General features: G+C 39.1%; 1 protein-coding gene across 3 annotated transcripts in view; it reads left to right on the top strand.

Annotated features, from left to right (window-relative positions):
- LOC121728857 (CD151 antigen-like) overlaps positions 1 to 20,223 on the top strand; it is a 213,450-nt gene that overhangs the window by 130,712 nt on the left and 62,515 nt on the right. For 2 of the 3 annotated variants that reach the window (XM_042117165.1, XM_042117166.1), the window contains one exon: positions 19,134 to 19,165. The gene's annotated coding sequence lies outside the window, so the exon portion shown is untranslated. Of the gene's footprint in view, positions 1 to 19,133; positions 19,170 to 20,223 lie in introns of all 3 variants that reach the window. The other variant, XM_042117167.1, reaches the window with a different exon arrangement.

The raw sequence follows: 20,223 nt of genomic DNA, 5'->3' as shown, positions 1-20,223 counted from the left end.
CAAGAGGCCGAAGCCCTATTAGATGGTCTGATCAAGTGCGCACAACTCTAGACACCGGCCTCCATGATGCTCTCCATTCTGCCAAGGATCGCCACAGATGGGGTAATGTGGTCGTCACTAAACTCCAAAAGGGGAATCACGACCCTCAGCAATGAGGAACACGACGCGAGGAGGAGGATCCTCGTTCACAGATATAATCACCTCGACACAATATATTATTATTTATTTTAGTAATGAATTTTTCAAATGGCATAAGTAAAATTCAAATACTTAATTTAATATCAAAACTAAAATTGTAAAATGTAATTAGGTACATACTAAAATACTATCTAAAATATACAGATATATTATATATACAAACTTTAAATATAAAACTATAAAAAGAAAAACTTGCCCAAGTCGTCCCCATCTGGCAGAGTGCCCAGCAAGCTGACAGCATTGCCACGTTGGATGGCAATTGCTATCCGCTGTGCCAGGTAGCTCCCAGCTCTGGGGTCTCGGGTGGCTTCAACAAGCTTCTTAGATATTCCTCTAAAAAGCTTATGTGCCCCCGGACCCCATGCACCTAGAGTTTCCACCCCAAACGGTTCAAATATAAGATCTCCGCTGAGGTTCTCATATTTGCGCCGCTTGAGGTTCTCTGCTTGGTTTGCGGCTGCGCCCGCACAGCTCGAGGTGCTCTGAATATGGGACGAGGCGAGTGTGTCGACACAAGTAGCGTCCCACACAAGGGCCCGACCCACATTCCAGGGCACCAGGGTCATTCCATCGGGTCTCTTGCCATCGTCGCGCGCCAAACCGGAGGGCTCCAGTATCGCTGGCACGCCGGCAGTGACAAGAGCCCGACGAATGAGGTCATTCAGGTTGTGATGCCGTGAAAAGCGTCCGGCACTTCGCGAGCAGCACAACCCGTGGTGACCATAACTGTCAACGCGCGCGCCGCAAACACACTGATGGGGGACGACATGGGGGACACCAAGACGCAGGGCAGTGGCAAGACGGAATGTATTACGGTCCAGCAATGTTCCTGTGTTTTTAGATGGCAGTGCCTGCAGCCAAGCTCCCGACTCCCACCTCTCCACGGCCAAAAGTCGAGCCCGTTCTACGGCGCTGGTAGACGTGTTAAACAGTTTATTACGCACCAGTTCGCAGATGGGCTCGTCCCAGAGCCTTTGGGAAGATGTGTTCTTGGGAACCTCGCTGCCGGCACTAGCAATGTCCCAGGCATCCTTGGCCTCGTCCGCAAAGGGAATGACGAATGGGCAAGATGAGGGCTCTAAAATTTTGGCTATTACTGCGCGATTTGCGTGGACCGAGGACAAGAACGCCGGTAAAGTTGTGTCCGATGTTTTTCGTATTCCCAGGCCACCGAACCTCACTGGTAGTGTAGCTTGGGTCCAGGAACGTTCATCAAATTTTATGTTTAAAATTGTGGAAAGCGTATGCTTTAGGGTGTCATCTAAGCTATGGAGAAGTTCTGGGAACTTCCAGAGCTGACAACACCGCAAAGCATACGTAAATTTTGGAACGAATAAACAATATCGAATCAGAGTAAATGCCATGTGACTGTTAATTTGGAGAAGACGATCTAAACTTTCACTAAAATTTCGTGTTTTTTCATTTATATAGTCCGGAAAAGAATCGGCTAGAACAGGTGAACCCAAGAGAAAAAGTGCACTCTTCTCAATCACTGATAATTCTGGGGCGACGGCCTTGAAACTGGATATTATCTCATCTCTATCCCCACAATCATCAGGGACAAAAAGTTCACACTTCCCCAGGTTCAAATCTAGGCCTATAATTTTGAATTCGCGAATCAGAGTCTGAAAATCCGAAAGAACTGTAGATGCGTCGCTGGCAAGGGTCCCGTCATCTAGATACCACACGTTGAATTTGGAATTTAGGAGTTCGATGACCGGGTGAATAGCTAGACTGAAAATTGCTGGACCTAGAGGGTCGCCCTGTTGACAGCCAACTTCAGACTGGATTAAGTGGTTCTGGTAAATGAGTTTAGTGGGATCACGGTAGCACTGTAACATGAAGGGTAAAATGGTGGGGGCTTTGGTTTTTATCTGTGTTAACATGGCGACCCTGTCTACAGAATTGAAAGCGTTTGAAACATCCACCTTTAAATATATACTATTTTTGAATTTTGAACATGAGTGCGAAAAGAGTGAACGGCTGCCTCACAGCCACCTTTGCAGGCGAAACCAAGTTGCTTGGGTTGGAAATATGATGACAGAGATTTTATGGACCTGCAGGCTATCTTGGCAGTGAGGCGCCGGTATGTTGAGCCGACCGCTATCGGTCGGTATTTTTAGTAATAATATTAATCTTATCAATAACCAAAAAGTTAAAATATATCTTCATCACCAGCCATCATATTATATCTTACTCGAATTTTAATTTAATATATTTTGACCTCTAAGTACTGCTAATATACCAATTAAGTATGTTCAAAAGAATATTCAACCCCAAAAATGAAACTTCGTATAATATATTTTTATAGCTTGTTTGTATAGTGCATAAGTTTTAGGCTTTTTATATGACAGTAATGATCAAAATACGATCTCGCAATACGCCCAATATGGCGCACAAAAAGTTATTTCATGTCATATTTCATTTTTATTGGCGACTTGTATTAGGGATAGCAGTAAAATACATTAATGTACCACATTTTTACAGCTATTTTTCAATTATAATTACAAAGACCCAAAGCCTTATTTATACCTATTGCAGGCTGCTGACGTACGAATTAAAAATATACACGACGCGACGTCCCAGCTATTTTGTAAAATTAGCCAATTCATGCCTCGGCCACTTATGAGTCTTTTAAGATGTAACTTAGTTGTTACATCTTAGGACAGGGCTTCCCAAACTACGCAGTGGCTACCTTCTGTGAAGATGTTATCTCACAGAAGGAGGCCGCCGAACGGATCAGAGAGGCGGATGTGGCCGCAGACCCGATTCGAAGACGGCGCGGAGGGCGCAGGCGCGCCGAACACGAGCGCCAGCTCCCGCCGTAGATAGGACTCGGGCGACGGATTGGGGAACCCGCCGCCCATTGCACGAGTCTATCCGGTTACAGAGCGCCCAGTGCCTTGGGCAGCTCTTCCGGAGTAAGCGACAGCAGAATGTCGCGCGGAGAATCTGCGCTGAAAGCAGACGCCGCTGCAGTTTTCGTCTCAGACGGGTCCAGCGGCCCAGCATAAAGCGGAGGAGAAGGCACGGACGGGTTTTAGTGGGTAGAGCTGCGGCCAACTTACCATCTTTTCGGCCGCAGCGAGTCCCACATACCCCGGAGGTCCTTTCACAGTGCCGCCGGGGATGCTTAAGCGCATTTCCCGTCTTAAAAAAAAAAAAAAAGGGCTTCCCAAACTGTGCGTTGCCCGGGGCGTCGCGACATTGTCTTAGGGGCATCGCATGTCAACACAACCAAATCGAGTTAGCGCCGCGCGTATTATGTCAATCATACATCCCTGGATTCCCGGCCAGTCTAAGTCCCTGGTTTCAGAAGCTATGCTCAGAAAAGCAAGCGCAGCCTTCACATTAGCCAGCTTTGCTGGCTTTAATATCTTCCATAAATATCTCTTTTAATTTTTTATGCTTATGTTTTGATTTGGTCATTATTTCCTAATAAAAGTATAAATATCCAAATAGTGTTAACTAGTGTTAAATAACCTAGTATGTACTATGTAGGCTGGTTCTAAAATTAGAAAGTATTTTTGGGGTCTGGGTTGAGGGGCGTCGTAAAGAAATGGCAAACTCCCAAGGGCGTCACAGACCACAGTACAAATAAGTTTGGGAAGCCCTGTCTTAGGATATAATAAGACATACTTATTAATTACACATGCGAATACAAATGCAAATAATATTATAATCTTATTTCAGTAGTTATCGGCACGTCTGATAAAAATTCACATTCATAAATAGTTTAAATACCAAATTAATGGCGAAGGACAGACGGGCCGATTAATAAGGGTTCGTTGTAGTTACTACGGAACCCTAAAAACATGTCTCAGACATATTATACTCCACTCGGGCTAACTTGTCGCTAGCGGTCATTGACTCCCTGTCAAAAACTTGTCATTTTCCATATAAACCTCAATTGACAATGAAGTGTCAGATATTGTTTATCATGGTTTTATATGGAAAATTACAAGTTTTTAACAGGGAGTCAATGACCGCTAGTGACAAGTTAGCCCGAGTGGAGTATAGAATAGAATAGCACTGCAAAATTATTAGAAAAGTTAAGTTAAGTACGTTAAGTGCGAAATAAGTTTCGCTCTGAAAAAACTGTTTAAATATATTTTTAATATTTTTTATTTAAGGGCATTCGGAAGAGCCCTTTTTAATTGTATGTTTTTAATATTTATGAGCGCCTAAACTACTGATCCGATAACAAACAATTTTTAGGGACAGCCCGAGAACAGACTACTGCTTCAGTAGTAAATTCAGTTCATATAAAACAATACTACGACCCGTCTAATTATGAATCCCAACTAGCTTACAATTATTTTTTTTTCGTACAGTTCCCCAAATATACGAACCCGAGAGCTGGTTTTACATAAAAACAATGTATTTCCTGTACCCTCAGCAATTTAAAGGGATAATCACATGGAGGGGCAGTATCATGAGTGCTTTGCCCCTGTAATTGATGGCTTATGGTGGCACTGCTTGGGTCGTTCGGAGATTAAAGCGGGTTGGGCTCCCGTTCCACTTGAAATGGGTTTCTTAATTTTATAAGGATTTACGTATGAATTTAATCTAATATATCAAATACTAGACGATGCCCGCGAGTCCATTGCGCCCTAACTCGTTTATCGCGCGTGAACCGTACATTTTCCGGGACAAAAAATATCGTATGTCCTTTACCGGGACTCAAAGTATCCCCATACAAATTTTAGCAAAATCGGTTCTGCGGTTTGGGTGTGAAGAGGCAACAGACAGACATACTTTCGAATTCATAATATTAGTATGGATACCTACAATATGGATAAGGCTACACCGAGAGCAATAAATGACAGCGCGACCGCGCCGCTATTTAAATAAATCGGTACATAGGTACTAGTGCATATAATACTGTGGTCTCGCGGTGTAGGCTCTAGCGGCTGAACCACGCCATCGGGCGGACGCTCTCCAGCCTGACTTTTCCATTCAAAGCTACGAGGTTGCTTAAAAATCTCTTCACAATTTCACCATCTGGCTTAGCATTGTCACCATAGAAACGGTTTCTTTCTACGAAAGAATAGACAAAGAAAATCCGCCATTTTGTCCCTAAAATCAGTCAGTATGTCCATTCTTTCCCGTTTCTAATGTTCTTTTGCTAAGCCTGCTGTTATAAGAAAACTAGATTTTTTCCTGTGGCTTCATCTCCTTTCTTCCTTTCCCCATCGAAATATTAGTATTAGTGCAAATGTTAATGGTAGTATACTGATAATGAATCTATATTATTTAAAGACCTTTCCTTTTTTTTAAAACAAGCAACATTTAAAAATATACTGAAATCGAACGTCTCCCGTCCTCGGTCCAGCCAGGGCAGCCACCGATAAATTCATTACTATCCTCGCTCTTGAGAGCTATCTCGGCGGTGAATCTCAAGTCTAATTAGCTATTTGTTTTCCACAAAGAGAAAACATTTTCTGTACAAAGCGTTCCGTTAATTATAAGTGTTTGTTTAATCAATATGAGGGTACTCCGGAATCATAAAACGGAAGTTTATCAAAGGACCACCATAATACTATGAATTGCCTAGTGTGTTTGTTATTATGTAATATGTATATTGTTAGTAAGCGTTTACTGCTGTAATATATGTTATTAGTAAGCGTTTACTGCGTGAGGCATGAGAAGAGCGAAACACGGAATTGATGTAATGATGAGATGGGTAGCAAAGGTTGCAAATATGGAACACAACGTTAATGTTTGTCCTCTAATCTTCTTATACAGTGTGTAACAAAAATAAGTGATAATACTTTAGGGTGTGTACGTGTTTCCTGTAGAGAGTTCACTATGAAAGTAGCAGCTCTGAAAGATGATTTTTTTTTTCACTTTTGTATGGGCAAGGGCCCGAGCGTCACGAGTTTCCCCATACAAAAGTGGAAAAAAATTTTTGGTCTTTCAGCCCTGCTACTTTCACAGTGAACTCTCTACAAGGAACACGTACACACCCTAAAGTATTATCACTTATTTTTGTTACACCCTGTATATTAAATTCTCGTGTCACAATGTTAGGCCTCGTACTCCTCCGAAACGGCTTTACTGATTTTAACCAAATTTTATATCCATATTCAGTGGGTCTGAGAATCGGCTACTGGGTACTTATTATATTGATAAGTGCATTTGTTGAATAAATAATAGTAAAATATTACAACTTGAGACTGACGGCAACCATTGTCTGTGCGACGGGATAGCGATGGACGTTGCCATGGTGACATACTTATTTAGTCAAAGAAACAAGAAACGTTTGCCGGGACAGCTAGTTATATTATAAAATAAAATATCAAAATGAATACTGTTTAAATATTTTCTATTTAATAATCATTTGACCGAGCTTTGCTCGGTATTCGATAAAATACGAATAAAATGACATTTTCTAAAAATGATTCCTAGCTAGGTCGATTTATCGCCCCCGAAACCCGTGCTATACAGTGTGTAACAAAAATAAGTGATAATACTTTAGGGTGTGTACGTGTTCCTTGTAGAGAGTTCACTGTGAAAGTAGCAGCTCTGAAAAACGAAAAAAAAATTTCACTTTTGTATGGGCAAGAGCTCGAGCGTCATGAGTTTCCCCATACAAAAGTGAAAAAAAATTTTGGTCTTTCAGCGCTGCTACTTTCACAGTGAACTCTCTACAAGGAACACGTACACACCCTAAAGTATTATCACTTATTTTTGTTACACCCTGTATACTAAATTTCATGAAAATCGTTGGAGCCGATCCCGAGATTCCGATTACATATACTTATACATAATTATATACAAGAATTGCTCGCTTAAAGATATAAGATATTATAATTTGACAACCTCTGTGGCGCAGTGGTTGAGCGCGTGGTCGGTGCTCATGCCGGGGGTCGCGGGTTCGACTCCCGCCAACGGAACAAAAAGTTTTCAATGTTCCTGGGTCATGGATGTGTTTTAAATATGTGTATCATCTATAATATAAAAATGAGTCGCTGAATGTGTTGCTAAGCGCAAAACTCGAGAACGGCTGAACGGATTGGGCTAATTTTAGTCTTAAAATATTCGTAGAAGTCCAGGGAAGGTTTTTAAGTGACACGAAGTTCACCGGGACAGCTAGTAATATTATAAAATTCTTTAATTATATGTATAGTGTAATAGTATTAAATATATTTCCGTTGTCTGGTACCTGTAACACAAGTCCTTCAAGTACTTGGTACGGGGCTAGACTGACGTGGTGTGCAGCGTCCATAGATATAATAATATAACTAACATTTTATAACATAAGGGCAATTAGTAATTACTCACTTTTTCCCTCAAAATGAGAACACACCTTGTAACTTACGTCTTACCTATTTAATCATCCATCTCATATGGCTACACATAAAATCAAATTTTTTTTGCTAATAATTTTCCCGGTCCTAAAGCTTACTTTTATGCAAAAAAAAAAGATCAAATTGTTACTTTTTGAGGGTATCCCACGACGTTATTGTTACTTACCCACTTCATCCATCTTCAATACAGAATACACAGTACTGTAATACAGTAAGCTGTGTATTATAATACAGAACAATATACTATATTGTTCGTAAACTCCTAGATATTATTGGAGGCGACGCTAATTCCCATTTAAAGTTATTGATCAAACACTAAACTACGTAAGCTCGCTATTAATCTTGATCGAGTAATGAAACTCAATCGATAGCTAAGGGGATTACACGGTCATATACATACGTCATGGGATTACCACGTCTAGCTACGAATATAAACGACATACCTACGCTGTTCATATTTCGTAAATCCTTCTTAGGACCATTTATAAAGTATGTCAGTTTTCATGATTTTTTTACACCCCCACAAGCCACAAGTGGTCATGTGGCGGTACCCACAATTCGCCTAACAATCCTGCATCGCGCTATCGAAGTTTCGGAGAACAGCAAGATATAATACAACGTCTGAGATGACGTCAGTGGGCTTCGGCCTGACCGAGCATGCTATCTCGCTCGGTCGGAAGATCTTCCTTTTCACAACAGCGTTAAATTGGTGACCACCGACAAGAACACGCATCCTTCTGGACATCAATCATCATCAACACTCCCCGCCCATCCGCACCACGTCAGAAGACATCAAGCATAACCGGGTCGCCTCGACCATAAGCCGCGTTGGGCGTCCGCGCCGGTCGAACCCGCGTCTAGCTTGAACGGGGCAGCCATAGGCTACAACGAACGGTCAGCAAGCAGAGCACGGGGTCCCTCTCCAGCTGTTCATTGCACGCGTAGCTTCGGCCCACACCTGACAACACAAGCGCATCGAAGAATACCACAGGTCTTCGGGGGGGAGTGATGTGGCGGTACCCACAATTCGCCTAACAATCTATGGAGGAATTCGCCTAAAATTTATGGATGAACCCTAACGGCCGTTCCCAATATTTGATATCTCTGGTTTTAGTTTTGGACATGGTGTTGCTGAGTCCATCAATCGCAGCACTTCGAAGACTGATGGTTGTCTGTGAGAAATATGCGGAGTCACACGGCCTTGTCTACAACGTTCAGAAGAGTAATCTTGTAATCTTTAGAGCAAAGGGACGTAATGTAGACTTAGTACCGACTGTGACGCTAAATGGCATGGCTCTTACGAGAGTATCGACGTACAAATATCTTGGTCACATTGTGACCGAGGATTTGAAGGACGATAGAGATTTGGAGAGAGGGCGGAGGGCGATGGCAGTCCGATGCAATATGTTGGCCCGCAGATTTTCACGGTGTAGTGCAGAAGTTAAAATAACTCTTTTTAAAGCTTTTTGCCAAAGTATGTACACGTGCAATCTGTGGGTCAACTACACGCAGCGGGCTTACAACGCTCTCCGAATTCAATATAACAATGCACTGAGAGTGATGTTGGGGCTGCCACGATTCTGCAGCGCATCAAATATGTTCGCACAAGCGCATACCGATGGCTTCCAAGCCGTTATACGCAAGCGGGTTGCCTCCTTGATGAGGCGAGTTCGTGACAGCACCAACATCATTCTTAGAATAATTAGTGACTTTGACTGTCCCATTGTGCGCCATTGGGTACTTATACATGTGCATGTACCTAGTGCCGCAAACAGGTCAAAAAGATATTTAAATTGATTGGATTTTATTATGTCTACTAACATAGTTTTTAAGTATTGTAATTACTCACAAATTATGGACTTAGTCTGAAATAAATGATTTATTATTATTATTATTTATATTTTTAAGTTTTTACTTCTCCATTAAGGGTATTTCACTAAAGCTGCGGGCTTGTGACCAAGCAGCTTCAGCTTGAGTTGAAAATCAAGCAATCGACAGGAATTTTCTGACGATTCGGCATGTATTAAGAATTACAGCCAGTGTCTATGTTTGTAATCTGTTTGTGTGATTGATGAGCAAGCGCCTGTTATATGTTGTATTGTTTCAGGATGTTTGTGGCAGTGTCGGCAATGGTCACTTCTATAGTTACTGTCTTTTATTATGTGTTTTCTATAATTCTTGGTATCTATTACTTGATCCTGTATAGCCAGCATAAAACCTTCTGTTTCAGGAAAGAGCTCGCCTTGCTTCAACCACGCGTTTGACGCTATTTTGTCAACGGCATTATTGGTAAGATCAAGGCGGTGTCGTCCATGTAATGATTTTTGGGCGTCAATTTTTTTTATTATTATTATTATGAAAAAGAAGAGTAGTCTCGGCTTCTTGCCGGGGAGATGACTCAGGCACGGGCATAAGCCAAGTAACCTGGTTCATTATGATATCAAAGGTGTATTATGATTGGGGTGTAAGGAAAGATGAGGATGGGTTTAGAAAACGGCGAACTAATGAGCATGTATCGATGATGATAGATTTTTGCATTTGGATATAAGTGTTTTTATGAAGGTCTAGAGTTTTCAGAGATGCGGCGAGGGTCTTCGGTATTACTCCAGTAGAGGAAATGATGATGGGGATAATTTTTACAGCCTCTTGGTGCCACATTTGTTTAATTTCATCGGCGAGAGGAATATATTTTTGTATTTTTTCGTTGTGTTTTTGTTTTAGATTGTTGGTGTTTGGGACGGCGATATCTATCAGGTAAGTTGTTTTTTCAGGTTTAATTGTTAATGTTATGTCTGGTCTATTGCTGAGAATGGTACGGTCAGTGACTATGTCACGATCCCAATAGAGTCTTACATTGCTATTTTCAAGAACGTTTTGAGGTTTGTATTTATAGTATGGGGTGTGTGAATCGATGAGTTTGTATTTAATGGCTAGTAGTTGGTGAATGTGTTTAGCTGCGTTGTCATGTCGGTGTGTGTATCCCTTATTGGCCAGTGCGCTGCATCCCCCGGTAATATGATCTATAGTTTCGGTAGTAAGATGGCATAATCTACATTTATCTGTATCTATTGACTCTTTGAGAATATATTTCGAATAATTGCGTGTCTTTATTATTTGATCTTGAATCGCTATTAGAAAGCCCTCCGTTTCAGAATAGATATTGCCTCGGGTTAACCAGCTGCATGAGGCAATTTGGTCTACATGGTCTTGTTCGAGATGATGAGGATATTTACCATGCAGCGCTTTGCTTTTCCATTTCTGTATTTTATCAGCGTCTTTTAATATCTTGTGCTTTACATTAAATAGGTCATTGTTTAGCTGGAGAGGTGTGCCTTTATGGGGGAGATTTGCTATTGCTTTATGTAATTGACTTGTTTTAGCTTTATTTAGGAAATATGTTCTGAGATTATCTATTTGGCTGTAGTGTAAATTTTTTATATCGATGATACCACGGCCTCCCAATTTTCGTTTCAGTGTAAACCTTTCGACTGCTGAGTGGATGTGGTGGATATTACGCTTATAGCATAGCATTCGCGTTGTGGTATTAAGGGTTTCAAGTTCTGTGTCTGTCCATTTAATGATACCGAATGAGTATGTTAGAATGGGTATGGCGTAGGTATTAATGGCTTTAATTTTATTCCGACCAGATAATTGAGTGGCTAGTATTTTATTTAATCTCTGTTTATATTTAGATTTTAATGTATTTTTAATTTCTTTGTGATTTATTGTAATGCTTTGTATGTATCCTAAGTATTTATATGTATCTATTGCTTGCATACTGTCTATCATTCCTTCTTGAAACTCTAAATTTAACGGTTCTGTTTGTGTGTGATGGCCTTTGTTAATGCAGTTAATTTTACATTTTTCAATTCCAAACTTCATTTTAATATCAGTACTAAATTTTTCAGTAATTTTTAGCAGATGTTCTAACTGTTGCCTGTCACTTGCGTAGAGTTTTAAGTCATCCATGTATAGCAGGTGAGTAACTTTTATATTATTAAGCTTATCTAGTGTATAACCGTGGCATGATTTACTGAGTATTTTAGAAAGTGGGTTGAGAGCTATACAGAACCACAGGGGGCTGAGCGAATCACCCTGAAATATGCCGCGTTTAATTTTTATTGGGGAAATGCAGAGATTTTCTTCATTTGTTCTTAAGGTAAGCCTGGTGGACCAGGTGGACATTAGGTATTGTAGGAAATTAATTAATTTAATATCAACCTTATAAATTTTTAAAACGTGTATTAGCCATGAGTGCGGTACACTATCAAACGCCTTCTGATAATCGATGTATGAATAATATAAGTTTCTGCGCTTTTGTTTAGCCTGATTATGAATCTCTGTGTCGATTATTACTTGTTCCTTACAGCCCATAGACCCCTTAGTGCATCCTTTTTGTTCTTCCGGGATAATTTTATTTTGTATGATATGGGTGTTTAGTTTTTGTGTGATAATGGATGTCAATAATTTGTATAGCGTTGGTAGGCAAGTGATTGGACGGTATTTTGTGGGATTGGTTGTATCATTGTCTTTAGGCTTCAAATATGTAATTCCTTGCGTGAGGAAAGCTGGTATTGTCTGTGGGTCTTGAATGAAATAATTAAAAATATTTGCTATGTAGTGATGTGTAGCACTGAAATATTTAATCCAATAATTATGAATTTTGTCAGGTCCTGGGGCCTTCCAATTTAGGGTTTTCTTTATAGCGTACGTTACATCCTCTTTATTAATTATTATTTCTGGCATTATGTTTATGTTTTGGTATTCTTGTGTTTCGCTAGCTATCCAACTGGCTTGGTCATTGTGTTGGGCTGGTTTTGACCATATACTTTCCCAATAGGTTTTGACTTCCTCTATATTTGGTGGCTGTATTATTTTAATATTTTCTGAGTTGAGATTCTGATAAAATACTTTTTGGTTATTTAAAAATAGTGTATTGTGTCTTCTTCTGTCATTACTTATCTTAAGTCGGCGTAAACGTTTTGAATGCGCTTGTAACATTTGTTTTAATTTATCTAGTTGATCTACTAATTGGTCTGTCGTGTAATTTTTGGGGTTTATTTTTTGCCGTTTTTTGGCGTTAAGGTTTCCACTGAGATATTGTGTGAGTTGCCCTATTTCTTTACGTAGATTTTTTATTCTATTTTCAATTCGTAACTGCCATTTTGGAATATAATCTGTTGTCTTTAAAGTTTTATTTTGTTCTGATGGGTTAATTAATTTTGTAGTCGTATGTAAAGTCGTAGTAGTTAAAGCTGCGCAATATATGGTACTATGGATTTCATCTATATCAGGCGTAACTTTTTCTTCTAAATGCTTACTAATTATTTTGTTCAATACATTAACTGTTTTAATTATGTTTCGTGTTACTTGAAGTTTAGGGATTATGGGTCTAAGGGATGGGTCGGTGCCGGCATATTTAATTAACGTTTCCTTAAAAATGTCTTCAATTTTTTGGTTGTCTGTAGGGTTGGGATCTATGGACGGTATAGTATCATCTGAATCTAGCATGACTACGTGTTCTATGATATCAGAAGGGGTTGGAAGAGTGAGTGGTGGATGTGAGATTAAGGTAGCTGTATGGCTTGAAGACGAGTCATCTATTAGACGTTGACTGTTCGTTTGTATGTTACACACTAGGCTAGTTTGTGAAGTTATATCCTGCAAAGTGTTTTGGCTATTAGATTCCTCAAATGTTTCAGATACTGATTGTTTTATTTGTTCACGGACATGAGCAGGTATTCTATTATTACGATGGATGACTCTAATCTGATCAGCGAGTCTTTGCTCTGATATGTGGCTTAGTTCCGGGAATGATTCTATGAATTTTTGATGAAGCAGTGGTCTGAAAGATGTAAGGTTTGTTTCACATGATGTGACGATGTAGTAACAACGGAGAAGTTCTTTGTTAATTAGGTCAGTCCATTTCATCCGTTGCCTACATTTTCCAGCGAGGGTGGTTGGAGGAAGCATGTCCTGCAAAACACTTCTTGTTGGTGTGTTACTAAGATGTGATTGTGGAATATTGTGGTCTACGAGATGTGGTAAATTATTTTGTAAGGTGCTCGTAGACAGCGTGATGTCAGAGGTGGACGCGGGGTAAATAGCAGATGCTACCCGTGCAGCATCTTCTGACATAGGTGATAATGTATGTGATCGTGATGAGGATGAGTTCGTGTCGAACTTGTAAGATTTTGGTGATGAAGAAGGCGATGAAAACAGGCTGATGGATGAGGTAGGTGAAGATGGATATGACTGTATTGTACTCTTTCTTGGCACAATGTTATCTGTAACAGTATTAGACTGGACAGAAGTATGCGGTACGGTGTCCCCCCCAGAATACGAAGGACTGCCCGGACCCGAAGGCCCGGGGCGGGATTCTCCTTTGCTTTCCGCGCCGGTACCCGCCTGGGGTATATTTCTATTTCGTAGACGCATATTTTCATATAATCCATATTAAAACAAATTAAGAGTTAACTAAAATTGAAAGATAGTAAGAGATGAAATAAAGGTGGTGAAAGATAGATGAAACAAAAACATAACTTCGCAAAAACAAGAATTAATTAATAAACAGGTGTTGAAAGGATAGCGAAGAGAAAGACAGAACCGACGATCCGCCACTTGGGTGCCTCACTTATTTTGGAGTGGCGCACCCAAGTGTTGCCCGGGGATACCAACTAGGAGGGATCGGCTTCACCCCCTTATTATTATTATTATTATTATTATTATTATTTCTTTTCTTTTTCTCCCTTGCGGGGTAACTACTGCAGTTGCGGGCTTGTGACCAAGCAACTGCACGTAATTGTTAAATTAGTTTATCGATAAAAATTTCCGGACTATTCGGCATGTATTCAAGATGACGGCTTTCTGTAAGGTTATGTATGTGAGTGGATGTATGTTAAGTGTTTTGAGAGATGTGTGTAGTGTTTTAGGTATGATGCCCGTAGTTGAGATGATGATTGGAATGGTTTTTACTGTGTTCACTTTCCACTGTGATTTGAGTTCTATCGTCAGGTCTGTGTATTTTGTGAGTTTGGTTGTGTGTGTGCTAGTGAGGTTATGAGAATTAGGTATGGCTACATCTATGAGGTAAACTATTTTATTCTGTTTGTCATGGAGAGTAATGTCAGGTCTATTGTGATGTACGGTCTTGTCTGTCAGTATTGTCCTGTCCCAGTATAGTTTATAGTCGGGTGATTCTAGTATGATTTGGGGTGTGTATTTGTAGTATGGTAATTTTTCTGTGATGAGGTTGTATTTGTGTGCGAGTATCTGATGTATGATTGCTGCTACCTGGTCGTGTCGATGTTTGTAGTCTGTTTGGGTGATGGATGAGCAAGCGCCTGTGATGTGTTGTATGGTTTCTGACTGTTTGTGACAATGACGGCAGTGATCGCTTACAACATTAGTGTCTCTAATAATGTGTTTTCTGTAGTTTTTTGTATCAATCACTTGGTCCTGAATCGCTAGCATGAAGCCTTCCGTTTCGGGAAACAGTTCGCCTTGCTTCAACCAAGCGTTTGATGCAATTTTATCAACGGTATCATTAGTCAAATCAAGTCGATGTCGTCCATGCAACGATTTTTGTGTCCATGTATCTATTTTTTCTTGACTGGTGTAAATGTGTATTTGTTTGTCTGTTGCGAGCTGTAGAGGTGTGTAATTGTCTGCTTGGCATACAGTGTTGTGGAGTGTCGATGTGTGAGCTTTATTTTGAAAGAATTTTTTGAGTAGTGTTATTTGTTTGTTGTGTAAGTTTACAATGTCTATAATTCCTCGACCGCCTTCGTTTTTAGGTAAAATAAGTCTCTGAATGCAGGCCCTAGGGTGGTGTTTCCGGTGTTTAGTCATTACTGTGTTAATAATTCTTTGTAAGGTTTTAAGTTCAGTTTGGTTCCAGCGTATGATACCAAATGAGTAGGTAAGTATGGGTATGGCGTATGTATTTATGGCTTTTATACAATTTTTTGCATTAAGATGTGTGTGCAGAATTTGGTGTAATCTTGCTCTAAATTTTTGTTGCAGTAATTTTTTTGTGTCTTTATGATGAATTTGTGTTGACTGATTGTAACCCAAATATTTGTAACCATCCACCGGATCTACAGACTCAATGATATCTTCATTATTTAGTTTGTATGCGGTATATTCTACTTTGCCTTTATTTATAGCTTGAATCTTACACTTGTCTATCCCAAACTCCATGCGAATGTCATTTGAAAATATTTGGGTTAGATCAGCCAGTGTGACAAGGTCCTTTTGTGTATTAGCTAAGAGTTTGATGTCATCCATGTACATGAGATGTGAAAGTGATGTTTGCTGTCGGTTGTGTTTGATATTAAACCCTATGCTATTTTTATTGAGAATGTGGGATAAAGGATTAAGTGATAAGCAAAACCACAAAGGGCTTAAGGAATCTCCTTGAAATATTCCTCTACGTATTGGAATATAATCTGTTTCGATAGTTTTGTTAGAATTCATAATTTTTAATCTAGTATTCCACTGTGACATTATGTTTTGAAGGAAATTTACAATAGTAGGGCTGATTTTATAGTGTTTAAGAATGTAAATAAGCCAAGAGTGCGGGACAGAATCATAGGCCTTCTTATAATCTATGTACATTGTATAAATGTTACGCTTCTGTTTTAATGCTTGCTGTGATGCCACCGAGTCTATAATAAGTTGTTCCTTACAACCTTGGCTGTTCTTTCGGCAACCTTTTTGTTCCTCTGCTAGAATATTATTCTTATGTGTATGATTATAAATTAATTCGCTTATGCATGCCGTAATAATTTTATAGATGTTTTGTAAACAAGTTATAGGTCTATACTTCGCTGGGTTTTCTGTGTCTGAATTGACTTTTGGAACCATATACGTGATCCCTTGTGTAATATATGGAGGCATGATGTCGGCTGATTGTATGAATACGTTTATATGTTTGTGTAGTAGTGTATGTGTGCACGAGAGTTTCTTATACCAGAAATTATGTATGTTATCGGACCCTGTAGCCTTCCAATTGTGAGTTCTATTTATAATTGCTTTCATCTGGTCTATGTGTATTTGTTCGAACGTCATTTCTGCTAAGTCTATAAGCCTCTCCCTATCTTCTGCAATCCAGTCGTTTGGCGCATGCTCAACTGGGTTTGACCAAATTTGTGACCAAAATGTATGCATGGCCTCAGGTAAGGGTGTAACTTTGTTAGGATTATCTTCTAAATTAGTTTGATCTTGTGTGAGTTTTCTATAGAACTGTTTTTCATTATTAATAAATTGATTGTTTTGCGTTTTTCTTAATGTACATTCTTTATATCTTTTTAGTCGGTTTGATAGTGAGTTGAGTTTTTGTTTCAATGTATCCAAAAAATGTATGTTATCAGTGTTTTCTATTTCGTGTTGTGTATGAATTTTGTATTTTTCTTTTATTTTGTGAATATGTGTCTCTAGGCGTGCTGTTCTAACTCCTCTGCAATATTCAGTAAGCCTTCCAATGCATTTTCTAAGGTCACCTATTTTGTTTTCAAGGCGTTTTTGCCAGCATGGTGTTGTATGTATTCTGTCGCTTTGTGCATTCTGTTTTATTTTTACGCCACATGAAGTTACTGAGGTGTATGCTGCAGTATATATGTATGTCTGAAGAGTGATGAAATCTGTGTCATTATTAAGAACATTCGGCAGTATATTTTTATTTAAGTGATTAACGATCAGAGCTAATTTTTTGGTAGGTTTGAGTTTAGGAAGTGATGGTCGCGAAGTTGGGTCAGTGTTTTTAAATGTATGAAATGTTTTAGTAAACAGGTCTCCTATTTGTTTCTGCGATTCAGTAGATAGTTTTTCAGTCTGAATATTGTCAGATTGATGAGGGCTATTTGGGTTTGTTTCTGCTAGAATTAAAGTGTTGTCATAATATGTTGTATTTTGTATGGTTCGGTCGTCTTCAATATTTTGTGTTGTGTTTTGCGTAGTGTGTGTTTCTAGTTCTAATCTTACTTCTTCACGGATTCTTTTAAGTTGGTCATCTGTGAGAAGGTGGTTATTTACAATGGACCTGCGTTGATCTGCAATTCGTTGACACGAAAGATGGGCTATTGATGGGCATTTAGTTATTACTTCTTTGTGCAACAAAGGTGTATAGCTTGTAAGGTCAGTTTCAAGTTTTGTGACTTGGTAATAACTTTTCATAATTATTTCATTAATTTCGGCTGACCACCTCATTCTTTCAGATTGTGTATGTTGTGTTGTATTTATAGTTTTACTTAATTCACTTTTTAAAATATTTTCTGCTTCCTTTTTAATCTTTAACAATTCTTCCTTGGTTAAAAGTTGTCTTTTGACTATTGCGCGTCTTTGATCACTAACTCTTTGTTTTGTAGCGGCCATTTCAGGATATTTGGATGAAAATGAATCATGTAGTTGAGTGACGTATGATTTAGTATCTGATTCTAGCTTAGTCAACACATAATATTGGTGCATTATGTAAGCGTTCATGTCATTACTCCATTTTCTGCGCTTGCACCCTTTTGTTCCATGGATGGGAGCAGTAAGTTTGGCTGATGTAGCCTTCTGCTCAACATCCACAGTATTTTCAGTCAGCGTAGAGAAAGATGAATTTGATGAACTGGATACGTTTGCAATGAGGTATGAAGCAGGTGATGATGGTGGGGATGAAAAAAGTGATGATAATGGTGACAGACAAGCTGATGAGTTATCCTGGTTATGAATGATATTTTTATTTTGCGATACGGTGCCCCCCCCCAGAATACGCAGGGCAGCCTGGGCCCGAAGGCCCAGGGCGGGATTCTCCATCACTTGTAGCTCCGGTACCCGCCTGGGGTATAATTCGATTTCTTAGACGCATCACATATTATTATAGTTTGTACCTAAAGGGAAGAGTTAACTTAACGGGAAAGACAGTATAAGACGAAACAAAGGCGGTGAAAACTAGACAAAATAAAACCAAACTTGATGAAAAAACAAGAATTGACGAATAAAAAGACGATGAAACGATAGTAAATAGAAAGAAAGAACCGATGATCAGCCACGTGGGTACCTCACCCCGAAGAGAGTGGGGTGGCGCACCCAAGTGTTGCCCGGGGATACTAACTAGGAAGAATCGGCTTCACCCCCTTATTATTATTATTATTATTATTTTGCCCTACTAGAGATAGGAATAGCTCATATTAGACATTAGACACATAAATTTTATGTCGATTCAATGTTAGCTGCGATCGGTCGTATCACTCGTATGTCAAACCAGAGATAGATTGAATTATTGGGAACGGCTATAAAAAATGGAATAACTGTCGACAACGGTCGAGGTTTCCAGGTCGTTGGTACTTTATAGCTTTCGACCGAGTCGTTGGTACTACTTAATAGCGTCAGGTTATATCAAGCCCACCCGACGGCTTGACTTGACATAGTGCGACCAAATATTATGTAGGTCAACCGTCTGCTTATTTCCTCTGATGGCATAAACTGCTACATGTAGTGTAGCGCAAACGCAAAGCTCAAGCGACAAAGTCGCCATTGTATCTGAGATTCAAAGTATGATAATATAATATAGTATTTTCAACCAACCTAAGCTGATGATAAAATTATAATATAATAATATTTTTCTTTCTTTTCCAGATTTCTGGTGAATTAAACAAGCAGCAATTTTTGTAAGTATCGAACGGCTCTATTTTTATTTAGTGAGGCAGTTTTGATAATAGGGATGATGACAAGGTCAAAGATCAGCTGATTTTTTAAATAAAATAAAGATACAAGGGTAAAAAATAAGTATTGCCAAAATATTAGCTTGATAACTTTTCTATTATTTTTGTTATGAGCCTTTAAAGTTCGATAGATAAGTCGATTTTTTTTTACGTAAATTAACTAGTTATTTATTTACCATTCGATAACTTATGCAATTAAAAGCAACTTTTGTTATGAAACCACTTTCATAAACGCAATATCGAACAAGTTCTCCCCCAATGCCTACAAACTACGAAACGATGACGTCATAATTTCGTAGCACTTTGTAATTTGTATGGAGCATTTCGAGAAGGTTTATTTTATTAGATTTTTGAATTGTGATATCTTAAATCTTTCACTGATGTTTCTACTTTTGAATGGTCCTTTAATTACCAAGAAGAAAAAAAATAGTCATCATGCCTATTAATCTCATTGAATTATACATAGTACATACATCTTTAGATAAAATTGTTTATCTCCTACTCCTACCTTTCTTCTGATTAATTTAAGGTCCCAAGACAGATTTAGCTTGTCCCTTGTCTTATCAAAGGGTTTGCTTGGTCGGTTACTGTCGATCCTGGCGACACAGGAGTTGCAGTGGTGGGTATGTGGGTCATTTGCTGGTTATAAAAAAACGTGTGAGATAACAAAATTCCACCCAGCGATCAGATAAAACCAAGCAACGCTTCTTCAATTTCGGATAACGGGCTCTCAAATATGGCGCTTCCGGCAGTTTAGAAGACCTTTAATTTCCGCCCAAACAATTTCGGCGCCTCTCGATTTACAGTGTTATTTTTACACAAAAGACTTAGTAGCGATGAAATGTAAATGCTGGGTAACCGACGGCCGTCCCTCGGGAATTATTCTTGCCCAAAAAAAACATTGGATTTTCGTGTTTTTGGGTAATCATTATTGTTTGAAAAAACTCGTGGTATCTACAATATTTTATTCGAGTTTCAACATTTTGTTACCCTAATATGGAATG

This window comes from Aricia agestis, chromosome 7 (genome assembly GCF_905147365.1).
Source record: "Aricia agestis chromosome 7, ilAriAges1.1, whole genome shotgun sequence".
NCBI classification, from domain to species: domain Eukaryota; kingdom Metazoa; phylum Arthropoda; class Insecta; order Lepidoptera; family Lycaenidae; genus Aricia; species Aricia agestis.
The sequence above is the reverse complement of the archived record's forward strand: the minus strand, read 5'-3'. Positions and strand labels throughout refer to the sequence as shown.